Raw genomic sequence first — 17,142 nt, forward strand, 5'->3', positions numbered from 1 at the left:
GTGCGGGCATGTCTTCCGCCAAAGTCAATGAGATTTCAGACAGTTGCGATAGCCAATCAGATCGCGAGGCTTCTCGCTGGCCTTCCGCTGAAGGTGATGAACGCGACTTGTGATTGGATATTCACTCGTGAGGGGGCGGCACTATGCGGAATCAACACACCCGAAAGTCGGAACTGGCGAGCGTTCAAAAATCGAAAGTATATTCTTGCTTTTTTAAACCATTGTGAGGAGTACTTATTCAAGTCGGATTTCCTTCAAGGCCTACTTGCGAAATGCACGGCTCGCCACTGGTTTCTACAAACGGTGATTTTTATTGCCGGCAAACGCGCGTTTTCAACCACCACAGCTTCACGACATGTGCCAGACACGCACAAAAACACACACTGACCTTTACAAGACACGCAAAGTGTCAACTGTGAATGCGCAGCATCATGCTCAACATAATTCAACATCCTTCACCTATCATCGCGCGGCGGAGGCGGGTCGCCAGCAAAGGATGCGGAGCGGCGACCTTCCCGGCGACCAACGCTCTGGCGGTCCAATTTGCATAACGACCTCTACCTGCACCTAATTAGCCTCGTGACTTAGAGAGGAGGGGAGGGGTGCATTCAGGGGAATGAGGCGTGTCTAATTAGCTTTGCGCTCGCTGCTTGCGAAGACCGAGCCAGCGGGATGCTCCGGGCTATTGTGTGAGAGGCGGAAGCGAAAGAAAACTAATCAATCAATATCGTGCCTCCTCACTATATATGAGCGTCTAATACGATCCAGTACATGAAGCTGGTTGACTCCGAAGACACACAAAGACAAACAAGGATCTGTGCTCACACTCACACCCTGCCATGCATGTTTTTGGAAAGTGAGAGGAAACCGGATTACCCGCAAAAAACCCACGCAGGCACGTGGAGAACACGCAAACTTGTTTGCATTAATGACTTACTTAAACGTTTTAAAATCACGTAGTGCCCCTACTGGCAGCTCAGTGTACTGCAGCAAAGTGGCGAGCGACACTTGCCATCATGATGCTAATCCTCGAGAAGGAATTGAAGGACTTGAACTCAAATTCATTACCTTTTTGTTTCGGTGGACCGTTTCAGTCCAATTCCAAATCTTACCACTACGAACGAAATTTGCAAAACGGAGCCCAATTAAAGAGGAACACCCCCCTCCCGCGGATGGCGAGCTTGATGAATAAGCATCCAATCCGGCCCCTTTCTCTCTTTCTCCGTGGTCGGACCCGACGGAGCCGCTGTGCATTGAAGTGATCTCTTACACAGCGCCCTCAGCAATGTAGCACCTGCCTGAGGGATGGATTTCACTCGAAACAAGTCGGAAGAGCGGCCCGGCATTCCAATGAGATCGCTGCTGCTCAGCCTCATCTCCGACCGACCAACCAACCTGATGAGAATTTAACATGCGCCTGTTAAATCTCACCTGTGAGCATGTGTCAAGGCGAGATACTTGAGCGATGAGTCACAAGAGAGGCTGAATCAACATGTCAGTTGGTATGGGGGGGATTAAGCCGGGCGATCTGCATACATTAACTCGGAGAAAAGCGACGTACTTAGCCCCGGTCATGGCGAGTCCACACCTGGAGACCGGCGTGGTCGGCGCGCATGAATAAATAACCGCGGAAGCGCGATAGAACCGACCGCAAGTGAGAGCACAGCAAATGTGTGTATGGGTGGTGGTGGTTTCGGGGAAAAAAAAAACTGATTTATTGCGGAGGAAATCCAGCATCATTCGGTCCTGTAATGACATATTTCTATCCAAAGGTATCAAGGGACTTTAAAGCGGATTTCTGCAAATAGTGTCCTGGGAACCGTTATTTACTCGATTGCAGATGGGGGAGGAGTGTGTGGGAAAATATTAGTTGTGGTATGACGGGAGTTTAAGTCGAGTTGAGTCAACAGTTTAGAATTCACAAAAATAACAACTTGGTAATTGGGGATGAAATTGCAACTTAAGCCGGGAACCGGCTGAAACGACTACGAAAGCGGAACAGGAAATCTCTCAAACAATGCGGAACCAGATTGTTTTTATTCCGAAAAAAAGTATATTCAATATTATTGTGAGCCACAGTAATCTTGTACAAATTTCTCTCTCTTTCTCTCTCTCTCTCTCTCTCTCTCTCTCTCTCTCCCTCCCTCTCTCTCTCTCTCTCTCAACACTGGGATGACGATATCTGTTTCACCATCGATCCCTCATCAAATGAGCTCAAAATTCAATTCTTCACATTCTTACAGCAGTCCTGCCAGAATCGTCGAAGGCATGAACCTCCGAATGTTTTCGACCCAAAACTGTCGAGTCCATGTGGAGAATTAACGAGGCAAGCATGTAAATTCCGAGATTTAAAGTTCATCAAGCTATTTTTAAACCTAACTTCATCACAGCCCGGAAAATGAGACAATGACCAGCATTGCAAACTTTGTTTTAGTCACACACTCGGTACGTCCTCCCATCGTGATGATGTGCCACCATCAATTAAAAAAAAAAAAAAAAGACGAAGGGGCTTTGGAAATCTTTTCTCGCAGATGTTAACAGCGCCAGCAAAACTGGGACGGCAGGTAAATTGGTGTCGTAAACTGTTTTGCAGATCAAAAGACGCAGACGAGCCGCAAACGTGAAGGGAGTGCCGAGATCACACGAGCATCAGATGGCACCGAGGCCATTATTTGTTTTTGTTCTTCCCAAATTGTCATCTTAAAAACAGCCGACGCGCTTTCACGCCAGATGACATTACCGCTTTCCTAACTCTCTAAACGCTTCCACTTTGAAGGTCAGTCGCCATCCGGGGTGGTTTGAAGGCGACACGAGAACGCAAGCGACAATGAGCTCGAGTGACTCGACAGCCCGCTGAGCGGCATTTTTTTTTTTAGAGCGGATCGCTTCCGAAATGTCAGCAAGCGGCAAACGAGCGACACTGCGATTCCTTGATTTGTTATTCGCTTCATTTTAATAAGCGGCAACTCTGCTTAATGTCGCATTTAATTACAGAAGCGCAGAAACGTCCTGTTAGTTATTCCGAGGAAATCGTACTTTGCCTATTTAAAAGATGACATCACATAGTTCCAGAGCAGCGATTTGATTCAAACGGCATCAATTAAAAGATGACCACTGATTGACAGATGTGCCTTGTAAAATTCCAATTACGACTTTTGCTCCTTCACATACCGTAAATGTCCATGCATGTGAATCTTCCTTACGTCCGATTGGGCAGAGTAAGGACATTTCTATGACAGGTGGAAAGTGAGCCACTCGCAGGCAAAGTTCATCTCATTAAAAAAAAAAAGAAAAAAAAATTTGCTTGCAAATGAAATGTCGGCCTCGGTTTTAGCGCGCCAAGCTAACGGTCGTGCGGAATATCAATATGCTCTGCTTTGTCATCCCTTGAGGGATTTGCATAAAGTGTATATCGAGACATCAATCTAGCGGTTAGCAAGCTGGTAATTTTATGTTTGGGCAAAACATGCCTAGATAATTATTATTATCTTTTTTTTTTTATGAGATTTTCAGCAAAAATCTGGGTAAGTCCTGCAACAGAAAGGGAGAGCTACAGCTAAAAAATAAAAAAATTATATTTATAATAAGATTTATAATGATATCATTATTATTACAAATAATAGTAATATTATAATAATATAATTATATTATTATTATAAATATTATTATTATTATTATTATTATTATTAATAATAATAATAATAATAATATTAATAGTTGCCAGTGATGTCATTTTCAGTTGACAAAAAGTGTCAAAATGGCCGCCCCCTAAGCTGGATGAAAACTAATGCATTTAACTGCTTAACTCATATTCCACAAACGCAATATTTATCAAAATGCCATGTTTGGACTAGTGAAGGCGCATGGAACATATTACTGCACCCAAAATTTTGGGGTTGACTGCCTCTTTAATACTGTTCAATGTTCACCAGCAGGAATTGTGCTACTACGTATGCATTTTTTTTTTTTTACAATTTCCACGTTTCCAAGCATGCTGTGATGAAGTGATGCAACCTTTTGAATATTATCCCAGCAGAATTCGTCGCACGTTCCAGGATGTTGCAGTGTGTCAAACACAGAGAGAAAGGTCTCAACTAAATATGGATTCGTTCTGATTGATCTCCAGCTGCGAGGAGGAGGAAGAGGAGGGCTGTTGTGGGGCTGATGTCAAAGATTTAATAGTGATGTCAAGCCGCCAAGCGTGCAAGGCCACGCGGCACCAACATACATCAATAGAGTGAAACGCCGCCCGGGCGGGCTCGTGTTCATTTGCAAAACACGAAGCTTTGTTTAATACTGGCTGAGGTGGCACGTTGAATAAAAACTGCTTTTGTTCACCAACAACAAATGCTCGTCATTCAATCATGTTTGTGCTGCAAAACCAGTTCCGCTCAGCGGAGTGAAACTTTCCTTCAAACCTTCTCACGTGCGTTCAAGAGTTTTCTTGGAACTAAATTCTAAAAATGACTGTACATTCTATAGAAAGAGAAATGAAGCAGTCCCTCCAACTGTCTTTTCCCACCACATGTGCGAATGTTGAAAATAGACAATTACTATGACGATATTCTTGACCTGAGTCAATTTGGACGCTATGCGTGCATGGAAAATGAACACTATGTGAAATTTCCGACACGGTAACACGCAGTTAGACCAAAGGAGAGCATCGTTTACACATTTATGAATTTTTAACTGAGGCTAAAGTGCTAAATTATGCATTGTTAATGTTGCAAGCTATACACATGATTATTTTGCCAGTGTGCCAGAACATAAGTTGCAAATTACGTATACAAATTGATGCTCACGCCACATCTAAAGAAAAATGAATAAATCATTAGTGTATTACAATTAAGTCGGCGTTTATGGAGGTTTAAATTATTGTTTGATGTAAAAAAATACATAAATAAATAATAATAATAATAATAATAAATATATGTATATATATATATATATATATATATATATATATATGAGTGTGTGTATTTAATGAATGATGAAAAAAATGCCAATAGCAGTGTTTAAAACGATGAAAGAAGTAGTAACGTGTATAAAAAGCATAAACGCGCGAGAAGCTCCCATTCGGACATCATTAAACGTGATCCGCCGTGACAAAATTGCCAAGTTCATTTCATGCATCATTCTCAATCATGAAGCCACATCGGTAACGACCATTATTTGCTGCAACGGCCTGGAGAAAAATTGCGCATAAAATGAGTTGTTAGCTCCTCATTTTTTGGCAGTGGGCAGCATCAGTGTAATTGGAGGGAAATGCGGAGGTGGGGAGGTGGGGGGTTGTCCAGTCATGGGTGGACCAGATGACTCGCTCGCACTCCAGCAAAATGGCATTGAAATGATTGAGTTGACGGCTGCACTTGGCCACGTCGGTCGAGTGTGTAAGTTTAATCCACTCGGAGAGCAAAAACAGCTCCCGGTTTGCTTTTTTATTGCAATCATACACAACTGATCAACATTAGCATTTGCAAACAGTGTGAAATGGGCCCTCGATGCTATTTAATCCAAAACAGTTTGGGAATCGTGCTTAATTCATTGAGACTCCTTTGGGTGTTCTAAATTTGGCCACCTGGTAGGGCTGGGTTTAAAAAAAATTAAAAAAAGATTTTCCTTTTCATCGCCCGATAACGATTCATGAAACCGCATATCGAAACTTGTAATAATAATAATAATAATCTTTTTCCCCCCATAAATTTAGCAAGAAATTTGTACTAATTGCAACATTGGATCTTCTGAGAATGCCTTTCAAACCAAAGCAAATTGGTACTGCATGAAATCTTTGATCGAAAATCAATCGAAATGAATCGCGATATCAATCAAACGTGTGTGGCGGACGTCATTGTATTTCATTCGGATCCCTCTGAATTATTGTGAGACTCAATTTATTCATCGCATTCTCATGATCATCTTTCATCGAGTGCCCACAGCGGGCAAATTTACATGCGCAAGTGGACAGCGGACAGTTCCGTTTTGCGCATGTCGAGTCCGTTATGCTTCCGCCATGGAGACTGCAGGCCTGTCCTGCGCTGAATTTAAAAGAAATGGAGTGAGCCGCTTCCATTGGTCGGGAAACAGGCCGGCTGTGTTCACTCCTTTTACGTCGCAAATGGCCCTTTTTAGGAAAATACTAACGAAAAAAAAATTGGCGCCCATTTTAAATGTGCTTTGAGATTTATTTTGCATATTTTCTGAACTATAGAGCGCCCCTACTGGTGAAAGAAAAATCCACAGAAAAGCCACACCATTAAATTAGCCGCATGGTTCAAAATCTAAAAAAGACAGACCTTGAAATGCAAATTTGGATGTCCGTATTTTATCCTACCTCTGATAATAACAACCCTCTGGATGCAATAAGATCTTTGTGTGAGGCCAATTCCGAAAAATCACAGAAACGCAATCGTAAATGCAAGAGGACTGGGAAAAAAAGGGCTTCCATCGAAGCTGGGGCTGATTTGATTTGATCTTTTATTATTTTTCCCGTCCTGTGGAGCGATCATATTTTCTCGTCTGGAAATGGGGCAATGTGATAAATATTGATGCTCTTCACCGTCAGAGTGCATCCATGTGTCGGACCAAGGCCGGAATATCACGTTGCCCCTTTTGGACGGGAGTAACCGGACTCCCGAGCTTTAAAAGCACTTTCCCAGCTGTGTTAGTGCCCACAGCTACCCCCCCCCCCCCAATACCATCGTGCTCTTTTCTGCGGACCTCTCGTCAATCTTCCATTGCCCTCTCACTACTTTTCCCGACTAATCTCTCCCCTTGCTCCTTCTGCTTTCATTAAGCTGGATGCTGACACTTTGCGCCCGTCCCCTCCCTCCTTGTCGATCCCACAGACGAGATGAACGGAGAATTGATAACAAGATCGCAAGGATAAAAAAAAAAAAAAAAAGATGCTCATCCGGCATACAGAAATAGAAGCATCCGCTCTGAGTGAGGTCGACAAAATGAAGGGAGGCAGGACGGAGGGGGGGCGCATGAACGAAAGCATTGTCATCACTGTGATAGTTAAAAAAAAAGAAAAAAAAAAAGAGAATAATCCAATACCCATAAAAAGCCGCTTTGGTGCGAAGGCTCCCCCATTAAAACACTTTGCATTATGGATGCACGCTTCCCTGCACCCCCAACACGTTCCAAGTCCCTGCAGGAGTCATTACATGGCAGCGAGACTGTGCAAAGTTGCCGCCTAATAACTCCGGGTCATAAAATATCCAAAATGGGACAAATCCACCCCCCCCACCCCGGGCCGCGCCATCCATAAACACACATCAGCATCCTCAATCCGAGCCTTCGGAACGTCTGCTCACGCCTGTCACCGTGCTCTGACAAGTCAATCAGGTGCAGAAGAAGAAAGAGTGAAACGGGAATGTCGTCCTTACCGGAGCGTCAGTGAGGAATATCCAGGAATCAGCGCGCTTCATTCCGTGCCGGGCTCGCTGGTTAAATTCCAAGGTGCTCCAGAAGAGAAGGTGGGAGACTCCGTTTGGGAGAGAGGGGTTATTTGTGTGGAGGATGCGGTATCCGAGCCGGGCGGGCGTGCGTCCCGTCAGCTGCCGAAGCACATGTGCGCGCGCGGCACATGCGCTTTTCACTGCGACGGGCATCGCACACACACGCACTCGGGAAGGGAGGGAGGGAGGCGAGGAGGGGAAGGTTGGAGCCGCAGTGTGTGATGAGATTGGAAGATGGGAGGTGGGGTGGCGCCCCTCCTCATTTCTGCCGCCGTCTACACTGCAGTCTGATCGACACAAACAGGAGAGCCGGAGGGAGTTGCCATGCTTTGTTTGTTTGTGTTAAACACCAAGATGGAGGACGACACGGAAATAGGAGCAGGTTGCCAGGCCTGTTTAAAAAAAAAAAAAAGAAGAATACTTCTATGGTGACAAAGGCTGAAGCATTCTCACTGTAAACAAATGCATCTGTCATTTGACCAAAGAGGAATAACTGGCTGTATTGATTTTATCTTTCTTTTCTACCGCCATATTTTGAATAAAGATTGGAAAAAAAAAACGCTGGCTAGAATTTCCATACAAGAATCCAAAATTGATGAGGTGGAAATTCAAGACATAGTTAACATGATCATAGAGGGACTGGATAATTTCACTCCAGACGTGCTTTTTTTTTTTGAAGCGCCGTTGTCTACGAGCAGGTTTTGCCAAATTTTAACACATACATGAAATGGAGGATATGGCGGAGAAAAATTAACCCTGATGATGTCAGTTTGGTTCCCAGTCTGTCCATTTACCACTGCAAAAAGTAAAGATTTTGGACTTCAAAAAAAAAAAAAAAAAGTTGTAAAGATGCTGCAGACTCAGGTCAACTGGTGTTGCCAATAATTCAATGCAGCATTTAGCCGCGATGCCGCGCCATACTGCTGCCGTCCTGTCAATGAACCATCAAAGAAAGGGTCATTCACTAAAAAGATGTAAAGGTGCTGCAGACAAGGGTCAATTAGTGGAAACCCGATTTCAAAGCAAACATGGTGCAGCAGCATTTAGCTGCTGTGCTGCATGCAAATAGAATAAGATACCAAGAACACTGAAGGGTAAAAACATTTTAATCCAGTTTAAATGGTTTGCCCACTTCTATGATTAAGATCTTTTAGAGCATTTCTAGAATAATTTCTTTCCCCAAATTATGCTTTTGCTGTACATTCTTTTAGTAAATTTAGTAAGCTACTTTGTTAATTGTTCTGATTTGCTTTTAAATTTCTTTTTTTTTTAATGTGATCAATTTTGTTTTAAAACTTGTAACTTGCTTTCAATTGTAGTTTCGCAACTCTGTGAAGCACATTGAGTTAGCTTGCGTATAAAATGAGCTGTAGAAATAACGCCGCCTTGCCTTGTCCTTAAACGGCCTTTTAAGATCTGAGATCTTGACCCGTGTCAGGTGTCGTTGACGCAGAAAGGTCACATTGACGACCGCAAAAGTGGCACGCTTTGCTTATCCTCATTCTTTCATTCTGATGAATGGCGTCAAAAGTCCACTTTGTTCCTACACGGGAATAAACAGACCAAACTGTCTGTCATCTTTGACTTCCTGAGGCAAGCGTGATATATTTAGCCGCGGGACTTTGCTCTCAACAACATCCTCCTGAATCCATGCAGTGCTATCCGGGCAAAGTATTCCTGCCAACACACGCTTTGAAACGCACAGCGGGCATCCCTAGGCTGACGTGACTCATCACGTAGAATCCCACACTTGATGATTCACGCTCGAAATCAGCCAACACTTTTGTGGCAGAGGTGCAGAGTATGGGTGGCATCTGGGGGCAGGAGGCCGTCATTTAGTCCAAAACGAGGGGTGGGCGACCCGCGGCATTGGCACATACATAAATCACGGTGCACGTATAGCGACCAGCGAGCGTTTGCGCGCACGTTCACACCATCGCTGAGTGGGAACGCGACCCACGCGTGTGCCCTCACATCCAAACGCTCATGATGTCAAATAATCGGTTGGAATGTTTTGAAGGATGCATCAAGTCAGTTGTTGTTTGATGCCAAAGTGCCCTTGCGCAACAACCCCCCTTCGATCTCACCTCCATTTGCTTAAGAGCATTATTTGGATTTCCCCTTCGGCGGTGAAAAAGTGCCCCATCGTAAAGATGGAAAGATTTTATGACCTCAGCCAGGGAAGTTATGTTTACGTCGTAGCGTTGCATGTGAGTCAGCGCAACGACGCAAGAACAGCCCAACTAATTCTGTCCCCGAAAAATCAAACTTGAACAAAGCTGCAGGCCACCATTTTTTTTTTTATTAACATTTTTTTTCTCAGTGTTTTTTTTTTTATGCAAATACAATGTTTAGTTTTTAAAATGACTATTAGCATTTTGAATGTTACTATTATCATATAAAATGTAAAATGGTATAGTAGTCATTTGGTATAGACTCGCGGGCCAAATTTGGCCCGCAGGCCAGAATTTGACACCATCTTTTTGAATACTAATGACACAATGGAGGCATATGCAGGATGTGATGCACAAATGGCGGTTACTTTATCACAGAGAAAAATTAGACTTAAAAGTCTATTTTTTTTCCCGCTAGGCTCAGCCATGATTGTAATACAGTATGAGAACGTTAATAAAATAAATGATATGCATAAGTCAACTACAAACAAACTGCCGTGGCAATATATCCAGTTAATGAAGTCTGGAAGACAGTTCTCGTATATTTCTTAGTCTTGTGACTAAAACCCACAGCTGCTGTCCCGTTCATTTGAAACACTGAGCTGCCTCATCATCAATTGGTGTATTCTATGTTCACATAAATTAAGCAATTAATGAGCTACGTATCTTCAACTTGACTTGTGCGTGATAACTGGCGCATCTTATACTTGCTGCTACCTGCTGGTCATTTATTTATTTTTTTTTTTAAATAACAATGCAGTCAAGCCTTATCCTGCAGGCAGAAGCTGCGTAAGACCCTTGCGTACACTCTCGCATAAAAAAAAAAAAGAACGAAAAACGTAGAAATACGTCTTTGGTAGGCAGAGACTAAATTTCTGAAGACTCGTAAATATACAAGTTATTCTGGATTAAATGAGTTAAAGAGGTCCAGAAAAACTTGGAAAATAATTTTGTTCAAATCAGACAAGTCCAAAATGTTCACATATGTTAAAAAAAATAAGAAAATACAACGAAATGGAAATATGCTTTCTGGGGAAATTAATAAGTCTTTGAATGCACTCTTAAAACCTCAACTTGAATGAAACCTGAATCCCAACCCACTAGAGTCAAACTGGTCCTCGAGGGCCACGATCCTATTATTGCAAACAAAATGAACAATAATATATATATTTATATTTTTTTTTTAAAAAGAATGAATTATACACTTAATTCAAATATGTTCTAGGGAGCTACGTCGCTCATTTATTCCACCCAGTCCATCGCGTTTGGAGATAATTTTCTTCATATAAACTCTACGAGCGTTCTTCAAAACCTTAGCTGCAATCGAGTAAATAAATTCCCTTCGCAATTTGCGGACACGCGGCCGTAGCGGGTTGCATTCACAGACATGAACACGGGCGTAATACTCCTCCTCCTTTTTTCAGAACGGCGGCCAGAGTCTATTTTGTGACGTTAGTGTTCACTGAGGCGCCCACGCTTTGATAATAAATTGACGGTTAGCTGTTGTTTAGAGGCCGACAGATGTGGCCGTAAATATCGTTTTCCCGCACAGCCGGCCGGCGCCGTTCCTCACGGACGTAAATATCTGACGGCAAATCCAACCCCTCACCACCAAAAAAAAAAAAAATAATCATAAAAAATGCTTTGAGCTTGCAGACAATCATAGAGAGCAAGAAATGCTCTCTCTCTCGAAAAGGCGTCAACTCTCTTTCCATGAGCACACCACGCCGCCCAAATGTATGCAACAAAGCCCAAGAGTCCTCCAGCATTATTCGGCGTGTGACAGACATTTTTCCTAAACGTGACCCTGACAAGTGTTAGGACGCGACATTTCCCCGTGGATCGCACAGCCGGTGCAGAACATTTATGCACGTGCGCCAAGAGGAAGACGGCTGGCTCGGAAATTGCCGCCGTCCAAGTCGTTTGGTCCCTTGCAGTTTCTCTCGGTGGAAATACTACATTTTTGACTTTAGTGGTTTGTATCAAAGTGCAAATGACTTTTCAAAATGAATGAATGACCTGTGTGAAAATGAATTCATGGAGCATTAGATCTCAGAAAACGGGAAATGTTTATTTTTTTAAATGATAACATAAACATAATCTTGATCAAATTGGGAAAAATTCAAAGTTTGCTTCCTAGTTCCACTTTTGAAGAAAAATTGAGCCTGATTGAACCATTTCTGTTTTGATCTTCGACTCACCGAAAGACGTCTCGGGTCGCTGGCCGAAAAAACCATTGCAAATCTGACGATTTATTCAGAAACGAACGATCGGGAATTCAGTTTGCTGAGCGGTGAAAAAGAACACCTTACTCTGATTTTTTTTTCGGCATAAAATATTCTTGCGTTCACACACAGTGGCTCGAAATCTTTGAAGAAGATTACTACTACGACGAGCTAGGCATGTAAAGCACTTCATTATTTTACTTTCGGTCCGAGCGAACTCTAATGTCAGATTAGAATTGGCAGCGATCTTCTTTTGACCAAAAAAAAAAAAAAATAAACGATAATCCCTGAAAATTTGTGGGAAAATCATCTGAATTAGAATTGATGTCAGATGAATGAAAAGGAAAAGTTTCCTCAGGAACTTTGGGCAGTTTCTTGAGATCCAATAAATGAGTGGCAATTGCGTTTTATAACCAAACATTCGCACACAACACTAATGCGGGTTGAAGATTAGCACTGTAAAACGGTCGTTCTGTCACAAAATCATTTCGAACTAACGGGCGATTTCATTTTTATACATGTCACAAAGTCCGGATATTAACAAGTTTCTTGTACGGCACAAAACAATCCCTTGAACGGCTGATTATTAAAACTGAACTGCCAGGTGAAAAGAGGTTTGGGAAAAGCAGAGCAGTGTTTTTTTTTTTTGTTTTTTTTTTTAATACCTCACATCATACACACACACACACATATACACACAAAAATAAATAAATACATATAAAAAATAAATTATATATATATATATATATATATATATAGTTTCAACAAAAATAATAAAACGTGATTAAGACTGCTGGGTTTCTTTCTTGCCATTTCTGTCAGTAAATATATATTTTTTAAATTGCACACCCTCCCCAAATTATCAACAGGGATCTTATTATGGAATAAAAATACACTGCATTCTAGATGTCTTTTTTGTCTTCTACCTTTTTTTTTCCTCACCTTGCTGACAGTTTTCGCTGTCACTACAGCCATCATTAGAGCTGTCACCGTCAAAACTCAGCAAGGTAAGACGTTTTTTGTCTTTACTCAAAAAAAAACAAAAAAAAAACGAATTGTCTGGAATAAGGAAAGCGCAAACTTAGGTTAAAAAGAAGACGAGATGCTTGCCGCAGCGCTAAAAAAAAAAAAACATGAATCCCTGACAGTTCACGCAACAACAGACTAATGATAACAACAACAGCTTCCTCAAGCATTTAAAAAAAAAAAAAACAACTCAAAATCCAAAATCCTCTACATAGCTAAGAAAATATCGTTCAAAGTAATTGTTGAAATTTGTTCCTTTGGCCTTCGTAAAAATCAAGCATTCCGTGAACGTGGACTGCATCCAGGAAATGAGCTTTGTTGAGTGTCTTTGTATGATTTCCTCCACAAACATGAACATTCAATCAGCGGGAGGCATCGCGTGTGCGCCATTGGATTCCGAGCTAAGTGTGTCACAAGTCGGCTACTTGCAACAACGAAGTGATGAAACGACTTCAGTCATTTCAAGCACCGTTGCGAGGGGTGTTTTATTTAAGTGAGTGATTTATGAACAAAACAAGCGTTGGGATTTACGGAAATGATTTGGACTGAGCTGCGGCTCTAAAAACGTGGTTGTGAATTTTAAAATAATATTATTCAATAAATTGAATAATATTGCAATCAGTTGACGATCGCGCTCATTTAGATTATGTTAGGGTGTGATATTGTGCAGAACAGCAGGGGGCAGTGTTGGGACTTATTGGTAAAACAGGATGAATGTGAAAAACATTATTTTCGTAATGCCACGGGGTTTTGACATTTGGACGCACAGGAACATTTTTATTCATTTATTTATTTTTTCCTTCGCATTTAAAATATATTTTGCCAAAATGTTCAAACGCTTATCAAAGCATTCGAACGACTTTGCCATCTCTGTATCGTTCGCGCGATATTAAAACAGTTCAGTCCACGTGGGCAGCCCCACGCTAGGTCATTTTTCCAATCGTCAATTTGATACTGGCTGCCAGGATGGCCGAGTGGTCTAAGGCGCCGCGTTCAGGACCCAGTCTCCCCAGGAGGCCTGGGTTCGAATCTCGAATTTCCCCATTGTGGGACTAATAAAGGCATTATTATTATTGATATTGAGTGACACCAGAGACATGACATCGATTATTGAGTTTCGTTTTTTCTCCTGTATACACTAGATTTATAATGTTTTAATTTCATGATGGATCATTCTCAATGAATGAGGGAAAAAAATGGTATCAGCGATAGCGAGCATGTCACATTTGCTTGGTTTCGGATCGATATCAAATCTTTCTGTATCACAATTCCACATCCGAACAAAAATGGTTCGAAACCAGCGGCCAGCTCCGGGACCCTGGAATGAAGCGCTGCAGCACGCTCTCATCTTTTGTAGTGAAGAAGAGCTACGGCGCAAGTCACAACTTTTATCCAGAGTCGATAAAAATGTCTGGCCTCCGACTGACATTCCTAACACGTTGCCCCTCTCATGTCGCTAAATAGTCGAAAGCCAGTTTCTTTGTTGCGACGTGGTCTTGTCCAAACATGACGCAAGACCGGCCAGAAAAGTTGGCAGCCGTCCATTGTTTACAAGGAGAAGCTGCTGTGTCACATTGCTTCGACAGCAGCAAGATGCGGCGTGGCGGGACGCAGCTTAGCGCTCGGCAGCACACACAGTCAAAACCCAGCTGACAGGGCAACTTTTCTCGGATTAGCTTCGAAAAGAAAGCCGTGGTCCAGAGCTGGTTAAAAAAAAAAAAGAAAAAAAAGAGGATATTCCGTTCGCAGACTCAATCGTTGCCGAGCAAATGTCATATATAACGATACCCAAAAAAAAATAAAAAATGAGGCAGTTTACAAAGGAGGCAACTGCAGCAAGCCTCCTCCCTCCACGACTTCCCGTCAGCTTGACCTCTTGGCCTGCCGTTTTAATAATCCCCAATATGTGAGTCATACATATTTATAAAGTCCTCATTATGCCATCAGTCCAGGTCATCATTACGGGGCCCATCAGAGCACTTTTTGGACACGGCGCTCGCTAACTTTCAATGACAAAGCAGAAAGCAATGAGCTCGGCTGGCTGGAAACAAAAGGTGTTGCTGAGGAGCAATAAACCAATCGTGCACTTTATTAGCTCCACAGGGGACATCAAAGTCCGTTCATCTTCGTGTCAACAGTTTTATAATGCGGCCCAATTTCCTCTAACCTCCATCTTGTTTGTATTTAGAGGTCACTTTCAGTTCAGAAATTTGGATCGTGTCAAGCCCCCCTTGAAAATTATTTGAATTAAGTGTGCATGTAAACGAGCCTTGGTGACTCTCCGCGGCAACCCAGGCGAAACTTAGCTCCTCCTCCCATGCATCGCTGCATCACTTCAACAAGATTTCCTCGACACCAATTACTACTTTCCTAAAAGCCACCATCTAATAGCATTTTAGCTTCAAAAATACGCAAAGGGACAAATTTGCTAATGGCAACCCACGACCTATTCGTAGGGTGCCAAAGTCAAACTGTCACCATCGGAAAAATGCTTTCTTAATTGGCAAACAAGAGCAATAGTGGTCTGATTTTGCTCATAAACCATTTTTTTAATCGCTCTAAAAGGCTTCACCTGAATTGCTATTAGTGTTAAAAATTGGATGCTTGAAGTGCACCTGAGAGTCAAACTTTAGCTCATATTTAAAAAAAAAAAAAAAAAAAGAGCAGGGTAATAACTTTATAGTTTCTCCTATCTAGCAATGTTCCTTAGGAGGAGTTCCTTTACATTTTGTTTTTTTTTCCCACGTAGCAATTTGAGATTGGTTGAAAATAAAAAATGCATCACAAATCAAAAATCTGACGATTTTTATTAGAATTATCGTTCCGTGACTGGTTGGTGACAAATCTAACGAGATGACCCGAATAAGGATACAATAAACCACAATGGAAAATTAATCAATTCTTCTTCTTCTACAATCTCTTAACAGTCCCGTTGCCCCCCCCCCCCCCAAAAAAAAAGCAAAACGTGCCGTTAACCTTTTGATTTTCACAGAACTGGCGTCAACCCTGAAGAATTGTACGACATCCGTGCAGCATAAATGCTGCACAAAAAAAATGGCAAAATTGTCAGAGATGAAAAAACAAAAAAACTCTTCCTAAATGTACTCACTTGTGTTTAAAAGTCATTACACGTAATTGCAGTTGGGCTCCCTTTAATCCAGATAGACGAGGATTACCTTTGTCAAAACAATAATGCGGTTGACTTTTAATGCAAATCCGCTCAGAAAAACAACTTGGCTTTTATTCCACCTAACGGAAAAAAAAAAAAAAGAAAAAAAACGAGAGTGCAGAAAAACATGACAGAACAGATGCGCCATAAAAGAGCAAAGAATGAGCAGCAAGTGTTTCGATCGTGTGTGCGTGTGTGTGTGTGTGTGGGGGGGTGATTTAATGTTGCCATTAATCCAGCCATGCGATTTCTATACCGCTTGTCCTCATTGAGCTTGAGAGTGTTTTATTTATTTCATTCAGGCACAAATATGAGAAAGGCTCTTGAGGGGCGTAATCGACAGGCTGGACTTTAAATATGATGCGATGAACAATTTTTTGCGATGTTTAGTGTATTCAAGGCAAACGTGTCCATCGCGAGCGCCGTACTTAATGCTTGAATGCATGTATTGTGGTTGACTGTCGTGACGGGAGAAAATCGGCAGACTGAACTTTGCTGAACTGGTTTCATTCCATGAACGTGCAATAATGCACCTTATGACACGGTGTACCCTATATACGGAAATGAAAAAAAAATAAAATAAAACAGTTCATTGAGTCGGGCCGGACAGTCCAAAAAATACAGTGGAAACGTATCATCATCTCTGTTCAGAAATCTTGCTGGTCCAAGCGAAATATTAATCAGGAAAGCGTTAAAAAAAAAAAAAAAATAAAAAAGCCACCTTTATACCTTGAAATGGCATTCATATGCATTTACAAAAGAACGCACATTCCGAGGTGAATATTAAGCCTAATTTTTTTTTTTGTATGTCCACATCGTAGAGGTGCCCCAATGCAGGACGAGGGTTTCAACAACATTATTATTACTGACATTTTCTTTTCTTGCTTTTGTTTTGCGTTTGTGTTTGGGCTAAAGTGGGAGCGAAAAAGAAAACCTCTAAATGAAAGAACACATTCTATGCTTAACATTTGCATCACAATCGCTGCCCTTTCGCTGACATTTAATATAGCCCCTGAATTATAATCAGCCCAAATAACGAGACGAGAAATACCAAGTGTGTCAGTGAAAGGTGCCAACGAGCCGCAAAA

General features: G+C 41.9%; 1 protein-coding gene across 4 annotated transcripts in view; it reads right to left on the reverse strand.

Moving 5' to 3' along the window:
- The window catches only part of lingo1a (leucine rich repeat and Ig domain containing 1a), a 108,046-nt gene that overhangs the window by 79,444 nt on the left and 11,460 nt on the right, over positions 1 to 17,142 (reverse strand). For all 4 annotated transcript variants that reach the window (XM_088298687.1, XM_088298686.1, XM_088298690.1 and 1 more), the window contains exon 3: positions 7,389 to 7,852. The gene's annotated coding sequence lies outside the window, so the exon portion shown is untranslated. The remainder of the gene's footprint in view (positions 1 to 7,388; positions 7,853 to 17,142) is intronic.

This window comes from Idiotropiscis lumnitzeri, chromosome 6 (genome assembly GCF_059441095.1).
Source record: "Idiotropiscis lumnitzeri isolate Australia: NSW breed Sydney's pygmy pipehorse chromosome 6, RoL_Ilum_1.0, whole genome shotgun sequence".
Lineage (NCBI taxonomy): Eukaryota > Metazoa > Chordata > Actinopteri > Syngnathiformes > Syngnathidae > Idiotropiscis > Idiotropiscis lumnitzeri.